This window comes from Podarcis muralis, chromosome 8 (assembly GCF_964188315.1).
Source record: "Podarcis muralis chromosome 8, rPodMur119.hap1.1, whole genome shotgun sequence".
Taxonomy (NCBI): domain Eukaryota; kingdom Metazoa; phylum Chordata; class Lepidosauria; order Squamata; family Lacertidae; genus Podarcis; species Podarcis muralis.
This window is the reverse complement of record NC_135662.1, coordinates 20489366-20504334: the sequence shown is the minus strand read 5'-3', so window position 1 is coordinate 20504334 and position 14969 is coordinate 20489366.

Genomic DNA, 14969 nt, shown 5'->3' with positions numbered 1-14969 from the left:
TTTTGTCTTTATTTTTTTAAAAAAACAAACAAACCCAGAATACTGAGTTTATACTACAAACAGTAAACACATTCCATTTATCTACTCAAATCATGGAAACTCGCTTTTTCTCCTTTTTACCTGCCAAGACACAAGACTCTTTGAATAAGCATAACATGAAATCCATTGAGATAAAACCCTAGGGATTCTCACAGGCTTCTAACATTTCTTGGATCCATTAATAAATTCCACTGCTATATGCCTAGGTGCCCATATCGGCAGTGTCTCATGAAAATTTCCAAATTGCTTGAAACATAATCCTCAGCTTCGGCATAGAATGGAAAGAAGACAGGTTTTGAAATGGTTCTTCAAATCAAGAGATCTTTTTCTAAAGCTGCAAAACCTCAAACGATATGGGTCTAAGAAGTTAATGGACTCTGCTGAGAATAAAATTAGATGGGAAGCTCAAGTCAAGAGCTTCCAGGCTGGAGATCAGATTCCAGGGACTTCCACCAGTCTAAATCGCCTTGATCACTAAATCTGCTTTTACTGATGGGCAACTAAGCAAAGAGAGTTTCATTGTTCTCTTCCTTTTAGACGATAGTCAGATTTCTTCAACTAACTGCAATCCTTTTAAAAGCCTGCTGTTGGCACAGCAGTTGCGATAGTCTCTCTGAAATCTAATGGAAGCATGGATGGTATCATAGACATACCAAGGAATAACTGAGTCTCCCAACAGGATTTCCTCCGAAACCCTCACTGAAATGTATGAGGGCTGGGATAATGTTTCAGTAGATTGTGTCCTCTACGCTTTCCCCCTTGAGAAACTGGTCTTTGTCAATTGCCCCATAACTATCTTTTGATGACCTAAGCTGAAACCCGATTAATCTTGTCACGGCCTGATAAATATCACTTTACGGCAGGCTTCCTCAACTTCGGCCCTCCAGATGTTTTGAGGCTACAGTTCCCATCATCCCTGACCACTGGTCCTGCTAGCTAGGGATCATGGGAGTTGTAGGCCAAAGCATCTGGAGGACTGAGGTTGAGGAAGCCTGGCTTATGGTGACATGGGGAGGGGGCCTTTTTCACTGGTGAAGCTGGTGCTATGGAATGCTCTCTCTGCTGCAATAAGGGAGGTCTGTCTACCTGAGTCTCCTGTTTTAACTGCTGTGTTGTTTCAATGGGATTGTGTTGTCGCACATTTTCGTTATTGATATTTACACTTTGATGTGTTAATGGGACATTTTTGTGAATTTTGTTTATGGGCGTTTATATTTTAATGTTTGTGTAACTGGTTTTTAGACTTTAGAAAACTGCTTAGAAACCTGATTACCATTATTATTATTATTATTATTATTATTATTATTATTATTATTTACATCCTAGTGTCAGGCTTCAGGGAATCCGATCCCTCCCACGGTGGGCAGTCAAGAACTAGATAAACAAGAAGAGTTCTTACCAAGTCTTTTATTCAACATTCACAGAAAGAGGCTTTGAAAAGTGCCTCTCTTGCAATAACAGCTTTGCTCTGAGTAAAGTCCCACCCGCCTCCATCTCTCTTATTATACATCATCCCTACGTTGGCTGATATGAGTTTTCTGCCTCTGAGCTTTCTGTTCTCCTATTCTCAATGCCCACCGGGTTCTGGGAGGGGGGGTCTGGAATGCTTTCTAAAGACACTGAGTCTGTCAGCTGTCTCTCCCCTGGTGCTTCTTCTTCTTTCTGCTCCTCTCCCAATATTTCCCAGCTTCTCTCCTCTGCAGTCTCTTAGCTATGACCTGTCGCAAACCACTGTTGTAAATCTATACTGTCTCCCTCTTCTCTGGCAGGTTCAGGCTAAGGAGGCCTGTGTGGTGTTATGTGGTGTAGTGCTTAAGAGCGGTAGTCTCATAATATGGGGAACCGGGTTCGCATCTCTGCTCCTCCACATGCAGCTGCTGGGTGACCTTGGGCTAGTCATACTTCTCTGAAGTCTCTCAGCCTCACTCACCTCACAGAGTGTCTGTTGTGGGGGAGGAAGGGAAAGGAGATTGTTGGCTGCTTTGAGACTCCTTAGGGTAGTGATAAAGCGGGATATCAAATCCAAATTCTTCTTCTTCTTCTTCTTCCTCCTCCTCCTCCTCCTCCTCCTCCTCCTCCTCCTCCCCCTCCTCTGCCCAGTCCCTGACACCAAACCAGGGGCTGGCACTGTCTGCCAGCTTGCTTTTTCTTAATCTCAATGTTGTCCTTGTAGAATTGAGCAGGGAGGAAGATGGGGGCAAAACTACCCTTGTTGGCCCTGCCTGCTACTGGTCATGGTTGTGCCCACCATTGCCTATGGCGCCACCTACTGTTGGGTTCCGTGCCTTTCCACCATACAAAGTCCAGCTACCATTGAGTGCAGTTCTGCAGCACAGCCAATGTGGGACATTAACAAACGATTTAGCCCAGCAATCCTGTGCATATGTGCATTTACTCAGTGAAACTGTGTAAAAAAGAAAAGAAAAGCAAAAGACTGAAAAGAGAAGGCCCTCTCAAGAAATTAAAGCAGAAAGCTATTTTAATCGCTCATGTTAATCCCCTGCTCAGCACAGCTCTTTGTCTAAGCGATATTGTTATAACACTCTTGCCAACAGATGCGTTGCCAATGTATTCTCAGAATGTTGATAAAGCTTCGCCAAAATGATATTAAGAAGGAACATCTAAGAAATGCAAACACATCGTAGACTTTTATTAAAAGTGATATCCGCTCAGTATCTCATACTTAATTTTAAAAAACCACACACACCAAATAAAACAAATTCACAGATGAACTTCAAGAACGGCTTATATTCCCTACTGCAAATACATGCATTTGATGCGTTTGTAAAACAGCCACTGATTGCTAACCTGCAAACAACACCAAAACAGTGCATTGCACTAAAATTTAAAAAACAACAACACAAAGACACACACACCCCACACCATAACTGGTACTATCCTAATGATAAAACTTACATATGAGAAAAATGCAATACAAGGATACAAATTCATTGAGAGGTGGGCTTTGATCTTTACATTTTTGGAATGACCATGCAAATGACCATGCTTTCAATCTATTCACATATGACAGAGGGGTTTTGTTTTGTTTTCTTGCTATGTTGCCCCTTTCCTCATCCACAAGCCATTTTTATTCCTCTCCATTTCTGCTTTCTGTGTTCTGAGAAAGCTTTATTTGTGGACCAGAGCAGAGGTTCACATTCAAGTTCCCCAGGCGCCTGTGCTCCTCTTTACACTTTTGTGTGCTTGCCAAGCTGGGAAAGTAGCCCATCTAGGAAAGCTCTGGTCCTAAACCTCTGCTGCCTTGTGGGATATCTTCAGGAGAAGATAAGGCTAAGGAGGAAATCCTAGACAAATCTGGAGTGGAGTCCATAGGACAGTTGGGTGGCACTTTGTACGTTTCCATTCAGGAGCCAAGCTGGTTGTGCTGGTCCCGTAGGTTTCCATGAGGAGTGGTCCAAGTCCAGTCCGGGGTCAAGGATGCAGTATTGAGGCCGTCCATCAAAGCTGAAGCTAGGTCCAAGGCAGGGAGTCGGGCGAGGTCAGGAGATCCGGCAGGACAGGGTGCAGGCAGGAACTGGCTACCAGCAACATTGCTCCCGCAACTTGGGGCTGGGGCTGGCTGGCTTTTATCTGCCCCGAGGCATAGGGTGGCCCCAGTCCACAGGTGACTCGCCTCTCCTGGCCTGGAGGCGAGCACTCCTCCTGTGGGAACTTAGTTCCCTCTGCCTCTCTGCCCTGAGCCTCTGCAGCTCAGGAGGGCTGACAGGGCTGAGAGTGGAGCACCTGCAGGCAAAGGGTCCATCACCTCAGGAGTCAGAGCAGACTCACCTGGTGCCTGCACCTGAGGATCCAGCACAGGTGAGGACCCTTCAGGCTCAAGCCCCAGCCCCGGCTCAGCTGGTTCTGGAGGCGGGGACTCCTGTGCAGGCTGGGATTCCTCAGGTTCAGCCTCCGAGTCCGAATCCCAGGCCATCACACCGGTGTACAGTGGTACCTGGGGTTACGTACTTAATTCGTTCCAGAGGTCCATTCTTAAGCTGAAGCACCACTTTAACTAATGGGGCCTCCTGCTGCCACCGTGCCGCTGGAGCACGATTTCTGTTCTCATCCTGAAGCAAACTTATTAACCCAATGTACTATTTCTGGGTTAGCGGAGTCTGTGACCTGAAGCATCTGTAACCCAAGGTACCACTGTATTCCTCTGGACCACATCAGCAAGGCTGAAAGGGGGGTCTTGTCCTCTGGGCAGCCCAGGACCTCCATACACACTGCCCAGGCTTGCGCCCCAGGGAAGTCACTTCAGTGCTGTTAATTGTGATCAAGAACCCTGCCTTTTGGGGGGCTCCAAGCAGCACGATGCACATGCAACTTACATAGACGGGAGCCCTCTTCATACCTTCATATGAACACCTCGAGTGATGACAGCAAGTGTGATTCTTCCCCTTCCACCCAATCAGTGAATAGTGAAAAGATCTTTGCTTGTGAAAGGTGCCATTTCAGATTTTACTTGTTTATTCAATGAGTCAGCCAAGAGAAGCTTCATGCCTCAGCGCCCCACACTTTTTGTTTATAAAATGATTAAAAGCATTCCAATTTTGAAAACTCAATTAAAGTGAGATAAAATAAACCGTCTCTCCATCTTTGGCCATCAGGCTAGGGTGGGGTGATCTCCAGGCTGTTTGTACAGTATTAATAGGATGTTATAGCCTGGCTAGCACTCCTGTAATGAGGCGTATCTCCCATTTACTTGCTTGGGGTTCCAAATTTGCCAAATCGTAATGATGATTAACCATGTACATATCTCAAAATGCCAGCCTCAAACCCCTAGGGTTGTTGGGTTCTTTTCGGAGCTGCAGTCTGTTTTACATCCCAAAGACAAAAATCATGAAGAATCATGATCAGCCTTCTAGCAATGAGATATGGAGATACTGATTTCCCAAAGAGAAGTTTTGCATACAAATGAGCAGGAAGGGCATTTAATTGAGGCCTGAGATGGATGGTCCATAATTTGGTAATTCCAAATTAAATACTGGGGAATAGCCGGAGAAAGGAATAAAAAGTTAATCAAGCCACGTTCTAGCATTCATGCGGCGCTAGCGGTGCTTTCTGTCTTGTTTGCTATCTGTATCTGTCCCATCCTAATTGTTAAATGCATGTTTTTAGAAAGGCTTACAAAGGATGTTGTTTGACATTAATCATGCTAAGGCTGCCCTCTTCTGGCCAGTTCACAAAACACAAAACACTGATCCCACATCCCTAAAAAGGAAGTGCTCCATAAGTAATGTCGCAAATCCTTAGTGGGGCAATTTAGGGAGTCACCTATGCTTGTGCGTGTGCACAAACACACACATGCAGAGACTGGTGCTCCATGGTTGACTTCAAGCCTTTTGAGAGGGTTTAAACTGGCTGCTCTTCAAAGGCCCAAACTTTTTTTGTTTGTGTACTCAGATTAGAAGCTCACAAATGCTCTTCCCAGAGGCTGTTTTTGGATAGCACGACTGGTGAGGCCATACCGGGCACTATACTGCAGGGAGCACCACCATAATGCTGCAGGATGGAGCGCAAGAGGCAGGGGGCGCTGAATTTTAGTGTCGCTCAGATCAGAGTGCTGCTGATTGTTGAGATCCCCAAATCCACCACTGTTGTACCCTTTTTAGGCTGGACCTTGAGGCGTTTGTGCATTCCTAAGCAGCAATTCTTTAAGAGGTCCCTTTGAGGCCAAACATCATAAAAGCAGAGGCGACTTCTTCCCTGTTTGCCCCTCCACTGTTGTCTCATGGAATGGCTGCTGTTTGATGAACTGTTGAGGAAGAGGGAGGAAGAAAGACCAACTCTCAGCAGAGGAGATGGAGAGGCCCTATTTCCCTTCCCGTTGAGGCCTGAGCAATTTTGTCCGACTGAAATGCATCCCTATTTTCCAGCAACAACCCCAGATTTACAGAAGCCATTCCAGTTCCTGATTTGATCCTGGAATGGCCCGCTTTTCCTTCGGACGTCCCTATTTTCATCAGAGAAAGGTTGAAGGTTATGTGACACCCAAGCCAAGGAGATATACAGCCTTTAGAAAACATCTGAAGGCAGCCCTGTATAGGGAAGTTTTTTAAATGTTTAATGTTTTATTATGTTTTATATATGTTGGAACCCAGTCAGATGGGAGGAGGCTATAAATAATAAAATTATTATTATTATGGAATAGGAAGTCCCTATTCTCATTGGATAAATGCTGGAGGGTATGGAATGTGTCCTTAAACGATGCCTCTTGCTCGCCAGATGTACTGTAGGGTGGAGAGTGTCGGAATCTCCGTTCGACTGAGCTGATAAGGCTCATCTTCAGAATCGCCTCCCAACGGTTAATTGACGACCTTATCCTTTGATAAGGCCTCAGGCACGTTGTCCCAGCAGAGCATCAAAACAGCACGTGGAAGGATGAGATAGTATGAGCTACATTGCTATGCTTTATTTTCTGCTGCGCAGAGAGCAAAGAAATATACATCCTCTCCCTGTGAGAGCAGAGAGCAACCGAACAAAGGAACAAAGGAAACAGGAAACCACTAACGTCACATCCCGTCTCCCTTTCCCGTGAGACTGGAAGGTCTCTGGAATGTAAACAGAGTCCTGTGACTCCACGCAGCTGCTCAGTGATAAGAACAGAAACTAACAGAGAGCAGGGGTCGGCAAAGTTTTTGCGGCTTGGGCTGGTTCGCGGTCTGGCAGATGCCGCGGTGGGTCAGAACGCACACAAACGTGTGCATGCTCAAACGATCCTTCCGGGACTCCTTCTGGTGCAGAGGAGGCATGCACAGCTTCCCACTGGCTGCGGGAGCTTTCTGCAGCCAATGGGAAGCCACCCAGTATCCCAGAAGGCGGTCCCCGCTCTGTTCCGCACCGGTTTAGCGCAGTGCACAGGAGCGGGCAGCAGTGGTTCCCGAGTGGGGGGGCAGGGGTCCATGGGCCGGTTAAACAACCCCCATGGGCTGCTTATAGCCCATGGGCCTTAGGTTGCCAACCCCTGGTGGAGAGGGTGTGTTTGTTTGTGTGTGTGTGTGTGGAGAAGCCTATGATCTGGCATGGTTGCAAGGCAGCCCACTGTAAAAAGGAAAGAGTTTCATCTTTTACTTCTCCCGTTTTTTGCCTCAGGCCCTGCTCACTGTCAGCATGTGGCCCTTGGAAGATTGTCTATGCGAGAATGTGGCCCTTGGCCTTTTTTTATTAAAAAGAAAACCCTCTCATCTCCAGACCTTCTCCTTCAGTACAGCAGGGACATGATAAAGGACAGGTCAAGCGAGTGCAGCCCTGCTCTCTCCCTCATGTAGTTTGATTTGTATGAGACAGCTAGACATGGCCTCCATTGAAATCAATGGAGAAACTCCCCATAGCTGTAGTCCCATTGATTGCAATGGGAACTAAGTGCAAGTAATTCAGCCTGGCTCTAACCCATAGATCTGATGGGCAAAATCCAAGAGGTTTTTTCCCCTAACTGATTTTGGTTGTCAACACAAATCTTGCCTCTCAGTAAAAGTTATCTCTGAGAACTCTGAATGGATTTTCAGAAATTTGTTTCTGTATTTGAGAGTGTATCACAGCAACAAGGACTTAAAGGTCAGAATATCACGTTTCATGTGTAAGATCCACATGGCTAAGTTGGTAACAAGGTGATCTCAACACGAACTTCTTGTTTTTCGGGAAGCAGCTTAGACCAGGATCGTGGACAATTGCCAGAATAATTGAGAAAAATAACCAGACTTTGGTCCAAGACACACTTGAAACAGGCTGCGCTCCATCCCCTTCAACAGAGCAGAAAATAGAGAATTTTTTTTCATTAGCAAGTAGTGTTGTTGTTTTTGATGCAAACCTATCCGCAGCATCAAGGGCTAAAAACTTGCTTTGACTTTTTTAAAAAATGGAACGTTCTCTGGGTGCTGATTTCTGCAGCTAATACCAATTTCATATGATCCAATCATCCCCACCTTGGGGTCCTAACCCTGGAAATGCCCATTGTCCCTATGCTTGCCTTGGTGGCAAAGGCTTGTTTAAAATGTGACGTGTTAGCACAATTATTCTTCAGGGTTCATCTCCTTCTTCAGAGTCTCTAGATCTCCCATTTCAGAATGGGAGATGGTTGCATGTTGTCTTTAGTGCACTTCCAGATGTATCGTTCCAGTTGCTATTTGCTCCAGGTTTTTCTCCATATGATGTCATGATCATTCCAATGTCATTCCAGAACACTGAGCCATCTGATCATTCGCAGAGATTCCGATATTTGCGAAAGACCTACAGTTGCACAAGGTACTTGCATCTGACTTTTTACCCCTCCCGTGGCAGACTCCCTCTGCCCCCATGCTGCCCAACATAGCCAGAGCTGGTCAAAAGCGCTCCAGACAGACAATGGTTCTATCTGTGAAACAGACTGCCTCAAGTTACCTAACGGTAAGATGGACTTTCATTGGGACTCAAAGGCCAGGAGGTCACTGAGATGAAGAAGAGTCAAATGTAGGAGTTGGAGACCTCGGGAGGAAGCAATTGGCTAAAGCGGATGATTGGAGTTTGTACACGTATGTGAATATAACCTGAACAGTCACAAATTGATTTTACCCCAAGAACTTCCCTAGGTGAACCTAATTTACTCCACTGGCAAATACTCAGAAATGTAGTGTGCATTCAGCTCCTTGGACCACCATGAGCCCTGGCCATAGCACAAGGAGGAGTGGAACAAAACCAATAAATGATTCTAGTGTTTAATAACACCAGGTCCCCTCGCACAGATAAATCAGTTTTGTAAAAATGATAGTACAGAAAGTTTAGAAACAGGCAAGCTGACAAGAATAGTACCTAGGAAGCCGCAGGAGTAGAAATTCCCTGGTGGATCTTTCATCTCGAGCCAAAGAATGCGAATTTGTTTCAGTAATGATGAAAAGTTCAAGGAACCTCTGTCAAAGTTCGGCAAGTGATTAAAGTTAAGCCAGTGGAGGCCTTCCAACCTCATGGAAAAATTAGATAAATGGGACCTCTGGGAAGAATGTCGAGTATAGAGAACACAGTGTTATTACATCAAATAATGGCTACTTTTTAACTCTAGTGGTGGTCTGGGGTATCCAAACAATGTTCTTCTAGGTACTTCTTCTATGTGTCAAGAAAAAGGCTTTCCCCCTAATTCTTTGATGGGGAACATGTGACCCTTCAGATCTTGTTGGATTCTCCCATCAGCCACAGTGGTCAATGATCAGGTCTGATGGGGTCCAAGAACATCTGGAGGGCCACAGGTTATCCATCAAGGGTGGAATCAGCGAAATGTTTCACATTATCTACCATGCAGGGATGCTCCAAAGTCCCATACTGTGAATGGGGTTGCACTCCCCATGGAGGCTCAAGTTCGCAGTCTGAGGGCACTCCTAAATCCATCCTTGCCACTTGAGGTACAGAAGATAACTTCTGTGTCTCATGGGGTGCTGACAGGAGCAAGCCAGCAGTAAATCACACCAAGCAAGTGAAGTTAACTCTTTATTAGCAAAAACAGGATCTGCACAGCAGGAGCACAGCAACTTTTATCTGGTAGGTCTTGCCCCCATGAAACAGTTGCTGAGATCCCCCCATAAAAATATCGTCAATGTATCGCAGGTACAAGAGAGGTTTGAGTGGGTAGAAGTTTAGGAAACGTTGTTCTAAATCTGCCATGAAGATGTTGGCATACTCTCTTGTACCTGCGATACATTGACAATATTTTTATCATCTGGACACATGGTCAACAGACCCTGGACACCTTCCACCAGAAATTCAATGATTTTCACCCCACAATCAACCTAACAATGAATCAATCTATGCAAAAAATACATTTTTTGGACACTACTATAAAAATACAGGATGGGCGCATAGACACCACCTTATACCGTAAACCAACTGACCGACAAACATATCTACATGCCTCTAGCTACCATCCCAAACATACCAAACAGTCCATTGTATATAGCCAGGCACTACGTTACAGCCGTATCTGTTCCAATTCTACAGACAGAGACTCTCACCTAAGAGATCTACAGCAAACCTTTTTAGAACTAAAATACCCAGCAGATGAAGTTAGACAACAGATCAACAGAGCCAGACTGATACCCAGAGAGAACCTGCTGCAAGACAGACCCAAAAAAGAAAATAACAGAACACCTCTAGTCATCACATACAGCTCCCAAGTTAAAACAGTACAACGCATCATCAGAGATCTACAACCTCTCCTGGACAATGACAGTTCTCTTTCTCAAGCTCTGGGAGGAAGACCTTTCATTGCCTACAGACAGCCACCCAATCTTAAACAACTCCTAACCCACAATAATACTACAACCAGACTTAACACGGACACTGGCACCAGAGCCTGCAATAAACCCAGATGCCAACTTTGCTGCCACATACACCCGGACAACACCATTACTGGCCCCAACAACATCACACATACCATCTCGGGACTATTTAATTGCTCATCGTCTAACATTGTGTATGCCATCAAATGCTAACAGTGTCCTTCAGCTCTCTATATTGGACAAACAGGCCAAACCTTACGCCAAAGAATAAACGGACATAAATCTGACATCAAGAATCACAAGACAGAGAAACCAGTAGGAGAACACTTCAATCTCCCAGGACATTCTATACAAGATCTCAAAGTAGCTGTTTTACTACAAAGGAATTTCAGAAATAGACTGGAAAGAGAAGCTGCTGAATTGCAACTCATTACCAAACTTAAAACCATGGAGAGACCTGGTCTGAACAAAGACATTGGATTCTTATCTCATTATACATGACAAAGCTATTTTTCACCTTCTCACCCCTTGCTTTTTCCTGTAAGACCTATTGCAGTCGTTAAGAGTCGTCAACAGGCTCATCACAGCTATCTGCCAATCACCCATTCCCACCACCCTTCTGAGTAATACCCCTCCCCACCTTCTCACTATATAGAAGGATCTGGCAACCTCTGTTTCAGTGTATCTGAAGAAGTGTGCATGCACACGAAAGCTCATACCAAGAACTAACTTAGTTGGTCTTTAAGGTGCTACTGGAAGGATTTTTTTTTTGTTTTTTGTTTTTTTTTGTTTTGACTATGGCAGACCAACACGGCTACCTATCTGTAACTTTGCTCATCTGTGAGCCCAGGGACTCTCAGGGTCATCTCCCACCTCTTCCTTTGACAAAGAGTCCCCCCTCCCCCTAGAGGCTGCTCCTCAGAGAATTGGCCTCTGTCCAGCCCACTTTCACTGTCCTGATAATTTACAGTCTCTTCTCCTCTAGAGAAGGGGGGTTGTGGCCTACTACCTTCAGCTGGCTGGGAAAGATACCAGTCTTTTTCTCCCTCTTCTGACTGACTGCCTGCCCCCCCCTCCTCAGAATCCTCATTGTGGCTGTGGGAAGTCATGTCCATGACACCGGGGCAGAGGAGGGGAGCTTGCCACAGCAGAAGGGGGAGACACCTATGGCTTTTCAACAACTGGACTCATTGCTACCTCTTGGCTTCCCTCCTCTCTTGCTTCAGCTTCTGCCTCTAATTCTAGACTTCTCTCTGGCACAGACTCTCCCAGCTCACTAAGTCCTGTTACCTCTCCAGCTTCCAATACCTCCTCCTCTCATTCTTCTCCCTCTGACCACTCATGGTTCATCCCACCACCACTCCCTGTGCTCTGAACTTTCTTCCCTTGGGGGTTCTCCAACTGGTTCATCCCACTATTCCTCTGCACCCAGCCAGTCCATGACAGGGGCTTTCAGTTGTTTAGGCTGGTGCACCAGCTTGTCCCTGTCTTAGCTAGAGACAGCCTGACTACATATATCCATGCTCTAGTAACCTCTAGGATTGAATACCGTCATGCATTGTACATGGGACTGCTGTTGATGTCTGTTCAGAAATTACTGCTGGTTCAAAACACAGCCGCCAGGCTGTTTACTGGGACCAGTTGAGGGGAAATATACATTGCCAGTATGAAAGGAATCTCCCTGGCTTTCAGTTTGCTTCTGACCACAAAAGTGTTCATGCTTACCTTTGAAGTCTTATGCAGATAAGGTTCTAGGCTCCCTAACAAACACCTTCTCTCATACCAACCCAACCGCGTATTGATAAATTTCCCCTGTGTCTGCAGTATTGCATGCTATTTGCATAGTCAGCCACTAGATGGAGGCCAATAGCGGCTTATGGTATTCAAAATATTATTAGACTGAATAACCAAGTTGATGGCTTCACAACCCTGCAATAAGCAATGAGAGGAAGCAAAATAGCATAGCATCAGATTAAAACTGTATCAACTGATTACATAATTAAAAGACTTTTTGAAGCAGGTTCTCTTGACTCAGGGTCAAGCTGGAATGTGTGCAGAGAAGGGTAACCAAGATGATCAAGGGTCTGGAAGCTAAGCCTTTTGAGGAATGGTATGTGCTGGGCATGTTTTGCCTGGAAGAGAGGAGACTGAGAGGAGATATGATAGCTATCATGAAATATCTCAAGGGCTGTCACGTGGAAGATGAGCAAGCTTGTTTTCTCCTGCTCTGGAGGGTAGGACTTGAACCAATGCCTTCAAGTTACAATACAGGAGATTCCAACTAAATATCAGGAAAAACTTTCTGATGGTAAGAGCTGTTTGACAGTGGAATGGTCTCCCTCAGGTGGTTGTAGATTCTCCTTCCTTGGAAGTTTTAAAGCAGAAGTTGGTGGCCATCTATCATGCTCTACCTGAGATTCCTGCATTGCAGAGGGTTGGACTAGATGACCCTATGGTCCTTTCCAACTCAACAATTCTTTGAATCCATGATTCATGTTTTTTCACTTTCTCTTCCCTTCCTTTTCCCTTTCCCTGGTTAAATTTGCACACCTGTAAATTTGCACACCTGTACACACACACACACAAAAATCTAATAAATTGATTTGATTCGCGGTATAGTGCCAAAGAGAATGGTTTTTTAATTTAAAAAAGGACAATAAGACTCAGGTTGAAGAATTTCACTTATTTCTTGAATCTATTGTTTCTTAATTAAATTATTTCTTTATTAAATAAATATCGCACTCTAGTGCATAATGTGAGAGGATTTTAAATGCTTAAAGAGGAGGAGCCAGCATGATAGGAAACACACAAATCAGGATGCAGTTCAACTGCTTGGGCAGTTTCATGGTTTGCATGACCTCCCATAATAGGGTTGCTTATTTCGTGTCAAACCAGGAAAGGTGAATGCTGGCAGCATCTCCATCTTATCAGGATTGCGTCTCAGTTTTTTGGTCCTTATTCAGTCCATCACTGACCAGAGACAATTGTTAGAATCTTCACAGCTTTACCTGCATTTGAAATAAAGGAGTAACGGATTCGGGAGTTATCAGCATACAGAAAGATTTTTATTTTGTCCTAGGAGTCACACTTTAGTCCTAATTAGAATGGTCAGCGCTATAGATGGGAAGGAAAATGAACTCAGCCCACATTTAAAGGTGAATCTACCCAATTCACACTTTCTGAAACAGTATGTAAACCAAAAGACAGACTACGTTCCTCTGAATTTTTCAGTACAGTTCTCCAGTCATGTGTGCAAGACTGCACATGCCCTATTAAAATGTGCATGGAAATATTTGTGAAAATAGCATACAAAAATGCATTGAAACAGGAGGAAATGCTTTGCCCCCAAAGGTGTATAATATGAAAAATTCACACTAAAATAATGATGAATTTTCATGACTGCTTTTTTTAATAAAAAAAAATTCACAAACTAAGGTAGAAAGGTGGAAAACTGGGCTTAAGGCAGGAAAAATGAAAAACGCAAAGAAACAGGAATTGACAGATTCACCCAACCCTAGTCATCACACAAAGCAACCCGATCATCTCCGCTGGCACGAGAGCCAAAGTGAATGTGTGCATTTTTCATTTGCTCCTGTGTAAACAGATAAAAATTAGAGTCAGCTGTCAGAGTAGCCCAAATTAAAGGCCACATGTTGCTTTAATGTCAAAATTGAATCCAGATCCTTAAAAAAAAAAAGCTAACGAATGTAAAGGAACAAGTTATGCCTTTAAAAGGTTGCAGGAAATGTATTACAAAGTACAAATACTATGGAAACCCTAAGTCTGGACTCCGGATGCAAATGGATAACATTGGTTTTTCAGTTAGGATACAGTTAATTCTGATGGATATTAATCCCCCACTTTCAATGTGGCATAAGCCTTTCCTTGTCTCAGGACTGGGAAATGAAATTGCATATAATGTCAGCAACCTAACAACTCATGGTAGAATTTTGAAACACTAGATTTGAGGATATACAGTATCTTTCCATCTATAAGATGCCCCCATGTATAAGATACCCCTGTTTTGGGGACTCCTATTGAGTCCCCTATTTGGGGGGGGGGCTCAGATTTAAGAAAAAGGGGGAGATAAATCCGTGTATAAGATGCCCCCTAATTTTTGACATTATTTTTTAGGGGGGGGGACCTACATGGGAAAATACGGTACATTCTTGTCACCTTCACCTTTCCCTGCTAGTGAATTCATATGTGAATGATGAGGAAGCTATTAGGTGGATTTGACTGACCAAAGACAAAGAGTGCTTACTAATGGTTACTTGTCATCCTAGGGAAAAGAGACAAGTTGTGTGGTGCAGGGTCCTATCCTGGGTAGAGATGGGAAGGACCAGGGAAACAAATGGAAAAATTGGGAGGGGGAACCAATTTTTCTGGGTTTCCCCCAGGCCTTCCTATCTCTAGTCCTGGGCCTGTTGTTGTTCAATGTCTTTATAAATGGTTTATCAAATTTGCAGATACAGAGGGGTAGCTAATGCTGAAAAGGACAGAATCGGTATTCAATATGACCGTAGCAGATTAGAGAACTGGACTCTAACAACATGAATGTAAGGTTCTACACTTAGGCTGAAAGCACCAGCCGTACAAATATAAGACACCTGCCTTGCTGGTAGTACATGTGAAAAGGATCTAGGGGGTCTTAGCAGACCACAAGCTTAACCTGAGTCAACA